This window comes from Triticum dicoccoides, unplaced genomic scaffold (genome assembly GCF_002162155.2).
Source record: "Triticum dicoccoides isolate Atlit2015 ecotype Zavitan unplaced genomic scaffold, WEW_v2.0 scaffold38583-3, whole genome shotgun sequence".
In the NCBI taxonomy this organism is placed as follows: Eukaryota; Viridiplantae; Streptophyta; class Magnoliopsida; order Poales; family Poaceae; genus Triticum; species Triticum dicoccoides.
In genome coordinates, this window is record NW_021268261.1 from 1 (window position 1) to 7,682 (window position 7,682).

Sequence of the window (7,682 nt, forward strand, 5' to 3'; positions counted from 1 at the left end):
GCGTTTAATAAGGTAAAGCCAGGTAAAGCGACTATAAGCATCAACGAAACTGATATAGTAATTATGACCACTGACAGAAGTCTGAGCAGGACCCCATACATCTGAAAACACAAGTTCTAAAGGATGTTTCACCTCACGACTGGACTCCGAAAAAGGAAGTTGATGACTCTTCCCCTGCTGACAAGCATCACACACTGCTACATCTTTATTACTAGACAAACTAGGAAGCTCATGACGACGCAAAATATGACGGACAATAGGTGTGGCCGGGTGACCAAGACGAGCATGCCACTGTGACGGAGAGACCCGAACTCCACTGAAAACACGGGCGACGCCAGGATGCTCCAGACGGTAGAGGCCCTGGCACAACCGCCCACTAAGAAGAATGTCCCTCGTGCCCCGATCCTTAATAAAAAGATCAAAAGGGTGAAATTCACAAAGCACATTATTATCATGTGTGAGTTTAGGAACTGAAAGAAGATTACGGGTCACAGATGGAACTCGAAGAACATTGCGAAGCTGAAGACTTCTATTGGCATGTCTAGTGAGAAGAGATGCTTGACCAATATGAGAGATGTGCATACCTGCTCCATTGGCGGTGTGGATCTTGTCGGAGCCATGATAGGGTTCACGAGTGTGAAGCTTCCCCATCTCGCTGGTCAGATGCTCTGTCGCCCCAGAGTCCATGTACCAGTGTGGATCGATGGAGTAGGACTGAGTGTGTCCCTGTTGCTTCTGCGGCGAGGGACGATCAGCCATGGCGACCTGACGGGCATTGTTGCGTGTATCTTTGCCGTCATTGCCAAGATCAAGGAAGCTTCGCTAGAAGCGCTTATGACACTTGGAGGCCCAGTGCCCATCGCGGCCACAAAGCTGGCACACACGTGGACCACCAGCCCCCGGTAAGGTCGCAGTAGGTGGGGGGGCCGAGGCGGGCGACGGTGGCAGCCCCAAGGGAGACCGGGGTGATGAAGAAGAGCGGCCACCCTTGGTGGCGGCGTTGGCCGAGAGGGAGCCAGTGCCCCTGGTGCGGCGAGTCTCGACCCGTTGCTCAGTGAGAAGGAGCCGAGAGAAAACCTCGTGTGCCAGCATGGGTGTCGAGTTGCCCCGCTCATTGATGATCTCGACTAAGGCATCATACTCCTCATCAAGACCATTGACAATAAACGAGTTGAACTCGGAGTCGGTTAGGGGTTGTCCAATGGAGGCCAATGTGTCGGCGAGGCCCTTGACCTTGTTGTAGAACTCAGTGGCAGTGGAGTCAAGCTTCTGACACTCTCCAAGCTGACGACGGAGTGCAGAGACACGAGCCTGGGACTGCGCTGCAAAGGTGCGCTCAAGGATGGTCCAGGCCTCATGAGACGTCTTCGCGAAGACAACAAGGCCGGCAACTGCCGGCGAGAGCGACCCCTGGATGGAGGAGAGGTTCGCCTGGTCCTGCCCCGTCCAGACGCGATGGGCCGGATTGTGGACCGGACCGTGCACGCTGTCTACCAGCGCGGGTGGGCAGGGAAGCGATCCGTCGACGTAGCCTAGCAGGTAGTGACTCCCCAAGAGCGGGAGAACCTGCGCACGCCAGAAGATGTAGTTGTCGGCGGAGAGCTTGATGGTGATGAGATGACCGAAGTGAAACGGCGGCGGCGAAGACGATCCCATCGAGGAGGCTGCCTGGGGTGCAAACACCATGGAGGCAGCCGGAGGCACCGAAGCCGATGCGGGAGGAGGCGGGACCGCAGCCAGGGCGGGCGCCGCAAAGCTCACGGCCGGTGCGGACGCCGCCAAGCCCGCCAGCGGGGCGGTGTGATCCGCTTGCGGCAGGAGCGGCGGGACGACGCCTGCGGAGTCCGCAGCGGACGGCGGCGCCGCGGTGTGGACCACGAGATCACGCCCGAGCGAGGGCGCCGGCGGCGTGGAGAAGACGGAGCCGATGCTCCTTGTCCCGATCGGAGCGGGAACGAAGACGGCATCGAGCGGGAGGTTGAGCAGAGCCGCAAGAGAGGCCGGGAGGAAGCCCGCAGCAGTGGAACCGGTGGTGGCGGCGCTCGACATGGCGGCGGCGCGATCGGTGGCGCGGCGGCGGCGGCTGCGGCGGCGGTGCGGGTATTAGGGTTTAGAAGCGGAAGCGATCGTAACCTAGCGTGATACCATGTAAGACAATAAGTTTTGGGAACCAGCACTACCCTCTAGGGGTGGCTTATCTCATTATATATAATGGTTCTGTTACAATACGTACATAGGTACAGAAGCTATACATAGTCTAACAGGCCTGACTCCGGCTAATTGTGTGCCTGTGTGCTCAGGTCAGGCTAGCTATAAGAGTGCTCATGCTGCCAACCAAACAAGGTTCAGGCTAGTGTCCGGCTTCCCTCTGGCCAGGCAGATTTTTCTCAGGGTAGCAACCAAACAGTCCCTAATAGCCTAGCCCACCTGCGACTCATACACTCATTTGTAGTACCCCACTTTGATGAGTTGGACCAACAAAGCCTATATGTGAATAAAATGGCAGTGACTATTTTTCAATCAACTTAGGAATAGTTATTTCTCAATTAGGGTTTATAGTCATTGTGATCCACTATCTCCAATATTATTTAACATTGTCACGGGCATGCTAGATACTTTGATCGGACGCACCAAACAAAACGACCAAACTACAATAGCAGTGCCACATCTTGTAGACTCTCAATAGTACAATATGCCCGAGAACACGATTCTGTTTATGTAACATAACCTGAATAAGGATAGCAATCTAAAACTCCTGCTTTTAGCTTTAGAGCAACAGATCTTAAAATTAATATTCACAAAAGTGATTTGTTTTGTTCCACAAAGCCAATTCCCATTTAAATATGTGTGAATCCTAATGCATTATCAACTTCTCACTTGTGTAGAGTGGAAACATGTCGAAGAGTGCTTACAGAAATGTTTGAACAGTTGGAAATGCAAGTTGGCCTCCATTGATGGACAACCGGTGTTGATCAACTATGGTCTCATGAAAATGGTTCTCTACATGCTCTCAATGTTTCAACTTTCCAAAGGGGTCTGCAAAAACTGAATTCATATGCAGATTCTTTTGGCAAGGAAATAGTAAAAAGAAAACATATGGACTAACCAAATGAAGTGTGGTTTGTCGACTGGAAGACCAGGGAGGTCTAGGTATCAATGACTTCCAGGTCGAGAATGACGCCTTACTCGGTAAATGTCTCTTCAAACTACTTACCGACGATGGCGTTTGAGAAACTCTACTACACAAGAAGTATCTAGGCCAGAAAGTTGTGTCACAGGCATTCTAGAAGTCTGATGATTCACATTTATTGGTTTCAACTAATGGCGACAAAGAAACATATTTTTTGCTTTGCATCTTTCATGATAAAGGAAGACTCCGAGATACACTTATGAGAGGACAAATGCCTGGGAAACATCACACTCCGGGAACATCATACAACCTTGTAGCGCATTGTTCACGTGAAAAATGATGCCCTTGCGCATGTGCTCAATCCCCCCTCCCCCCTCGGATGTTTTATTTCAGAGGAATTTTATTGGCCCCCTCCACCTTGTGTCATGGCAACATATTCAATCCCATTTGCATTCAATTAACCTGACATAAGGATATGGCGTGTCTCACTGGAATCTAACTACATCTGGGTCCTTCTCAGTTGACTCTACATACCATGCACTCTCATATTAAGAGATTCTAATGGACAACAATAAACAAAATTGAAAACGCAAAGATGTCATTGAAAGTTAAAATCTTCATGTGATATCTTGGGAAGGGAGTCGTGTCAAGTAAAGACAATATCGCTCGTCGAAACTGAAAAGGAAGCAACAAGTGTTTTTTATACTCATGACAAGACAAGAAAATACCCTTTTAAATATTAGTTTGTGCGTTCTACGTGGCCAGCCATCTAAATAGAGTCCAATTCGTATCCACCGACAAGTGTTGCTAATATGTATCATCACTGGCTGAACAGGATACCAAATGGGTTTAGTAGTGTAATAAGGGTGGGAGCATCTGCCTTACTATTATTGCTTTGACAATATTGAAATGATTGTGTTTTTAATGGAAAAATCTCTTCTCCTATGCATGTTATTTCGTCGTACACACTAGCTTCGTATGTGGTCTATACTACACCTGATGAAGTGCCGACCTATTTGTTGGCAAAAATACAAAATTGCAAGTACAAAGTGTTTGAATAGTATGGTTAATATAGCATCAACTTTGTCTTTATTCGTTCCAGATACCACGAAAGTCATTTTATTGCGAAACTTTACAGCAGGGAGCACTACACCAGACAATTCTAATTCTAACAAAGTTCCAGATTTTTTTTATTTTTTCCTATTTTTATTTTTTCTTCTATTCGGGTGCGCCTAGACCCAGGTTCCGTTGTGTATTTCAGGCTTTGTTGTTGCTAAGGTGTCGTGTTTCTTACTTTGTTTGAGAGATTATAGTTTGTTGTTGTATGCATCTTAGCTATGCAAAGGCCGAGGTTGATGCTATATTTAAAGTTAATATAAGTGTTCTTTATTTAAAAAATATGACTTTTGGTGATCACATTGGATATTTTTTCTTTGGGGCTGGGAGATTGGATGGTTGTTGGCATAGAACAAAATGAATTGTGATTAAACCGGTAATTTAATGCTCCCTTCATTTTTATTTACTCCGTTAGATTTGATCTAAGTCAAACTTTATAAAGTTTGGCCAAGTTTAACGAAACAATCTAGACTTTCACAATAAGAAAAAGTGGTGTGAAAGTATATTAAATAATAATTCTAGTGGTATTGAGTTGGTATTGTAGGTGTTAATTATTGTTTGTATAACTTTGGTGAAAATTTAAAAAGTTTAACCTAAGACAAAGCTAATATGCGAAGTAAATAAAAAACCCGAAGAAACTACTACTAAAGAGGGAGACGCTACAATGTAGTACATGTCTACAGAAAAAGCAACGTTCGATCAAACTACATCAAGCGTGGCTGAAACTTCCAACCGAGCATCAAGGTCTATCTTTTTTCTCCCACACAATATAAACGCAATTGCTCATACATACGCATACACACTCATTCCTATAAACGCACACACGCACACCCTATCCCTATGAGCAGCTCACTGTCCAGCGTGTTGACCATTCCAACGCTGCACTGTAGCGATTTTTTCTCCTCTCTGCTGGGACCCACATGTAAGTGAGAGGAAGGAGGTCATGTTCCGATCCCAGCTCAGCCGGCGCGCCGTCGCCCTTTTCGGCACGTGGGCGATTTGCCACGTCAAAATGCGATCAAAATTTTGCGAAGTGTTTTTTGTCACTGCCAATTTTTTTGGTTCGGTGCAAAGTGTCACATTTATAAAGTGGTGGTTTTTCCGAGAGCTATGACGCTAATGTGATGGTTCTGTGCATTTTACTCTCTCAAACCCATTATATACTTTTACCTCTTGTGTGAAAAGTGCAGGTAGAAGGGACCATGTTAAAAGTTCCCAAGTAATTTTGTATACGCAAGTGGAACTCAAACTGATTTACAGCTCACTGAATGCTCAGCTGCTCAGGTGTCGCCCGCCCATTGTTGCCTTTTCATACTGCGTACGAGGAATTGTTTGGCTCTCATTTGATCCCTTTAGTGTGCTTCGCTTTTGCAGTTAAGTATTACACCTTTTGATTGCTTGGTGCTCACTTTAGTCAAGTAGACCTCGTCGTACATGTTAGTATATTGCGGTCACTTAGTTTAATGCTGTCTTGTTTAAACACTAAAATCCTTGATAAATACCCATCCTGGATGCCTCGACCTGCTCATATCCAATTACCCACCACCCCCAACTTAGCTCCACAATTCGCCATGGCAGATGCTCAAACGGAGAGTAACCACAACGCCGGCGTCGTAGAGGGAGGAGGAGATGAGAGCTTTGTTCCAAAGACGCAAGGTTTCTGGGTGCTGTATCAAGGCTGTTGGCTGAGACCCCCGGCCGTGCAGAGCGTCAAGATCGTGCAGGAGCAGTTCAAGGCGCGCCCCGACGACATCCTCCTCATCACGTAACCAAAGTGCGGCACCACCTGGCTCAAGGCCCTTGCCTTCACCGTCACCAACCGCTTTCGCCACGCCGTCACCGGCGACGACCACCCGCTGCTCACCCACCACCCCCAGGACCTCGTGCCATTTCTCGAGATGCCCTACCGTCAGCTCCGCCCTCTCGCCGATCTCGAGAAGCTCCCCTCCCCAAGGATCCTCTCCACCCATATGCCGGTTACGCTGCTGCCTCCGTGCGTGGCGACCCTCGGTTGCCGAGTTGTGTACCTATGCCGCAGTCCCAAGGATGTGCTCGTGTCCTTATGGCACTTCCTCTACAAGGTAAACAAGAACTTCTCCATAGATAAAGCATTTGAGTTGTTTTCCAAGTGGGAATCCTCGTATGGGCCTATATGGGAACATAATCTCGGGTTCTGGAAGGAAAGCATATCAAACAACGATAGAGTTCTCTTCTTGAAGTATGACGAGATGATGGCCCAACCGGTCGAGCATGTCAAGACGCTCGCCGAGTTCCTCCTTGTTCCCTTCACGGAGGAGGAGGTGCGATGTGGGGTTGTGGAGGATGTCGTGCACTTGTGTAGCTTCGATAAGCTCAAAAGCATACCAATCAACTCTTCCGGGGTATCTTATAGGATTGGCGGGGTGCCAATGGAGAATTCTTCCTTCTTTAGGACTGCGAAGGTTGGTGACTGGGCAAACCACTTGACTGTTGAGATGGCAGAGAAGCTGGATGACATTGTTGAGGAGAAGCTGAGAGGATCTGATCTTACGTTTTGACATCTTCATTACTGTCATGATTAATGCTTGCTAAGGCTACGTGCATCACTCGATGCAGAAGCCGTGGGTGTTCCCCTCTTTTCAAAAAGGGTATGTGTGTGTGCTTGTGCAACCCAAATGTATGTCCCAATAATAATGGGAAAGACTACGTACTTCGCTATTTTAGCAACATTTTGTTTTGTTTTCATTTACTTGGCCCTAGTTTTGAGATACTCCCTCCTTTCCGATTTATAAGGCTCAATTCAAAAATCTCACCAACCAAGGTAGATGGTGAGTGGTGGAATATTTTTTATAGTTTGCAAAAGCACCCAATTAGTGCTCTTGTTTTCCTCAAAAAAAGTACGTTTACCAATGCATTAATTGCAATGCATGCATGCATAAATTACATGCATTGGTCAATTTTCTCTTAATATTTATATGCAATGATTTAATGCACCTTGAAATCTGAACATGTGATGGGAAACAACCAAATTGAGCCTTATAAAATGGAAAAACCAAAATTTTGAGATAAGCCCTATAAGGCTGGTTGTAATGGGGAGTATCATATACTAGTATCATGCATATGATACTAGTGTGTGATACTACCTCCGTAATGCATAGTATCATAAGTTAGTATCTTAGATTGCCTTATTAATTGCCATGCATGACACAAACTAGCGGAGCATTTAATATGATACAGTATCATGATATGATACTATATCCTCTCTTTCCTCATTTAATTATGTGCCACATCATCCAAAACATTTAGTTGGCATGCATGATACTACTTATGATACTCCCACTACAACCAGCCTAAACCGGAAAAGAGGGAGTATGAACAATCACTGGTGGAAAAAGGGCCTTTGGTCGCGGTTCGCAACTGCCATTAGTCGCGGTTGCGCAACCGCGACCGAACGGGC

The 7,682-nt window shown here is 46.8% G+C and overlaps 1 pseudogene; it reads left to right on the forward strand.

Moving 5' to 3' along the window:
- The first annotated feature begins 5,875 nt into the window (after positions 1-5,875).
- LOC119346080 lies at positions 5,876-6,803 on the forward strand (annotated as a pseudogene).
- The last annotated feature ends 879 nt before the right edge of the window (positions 6,804-7,682 follow it).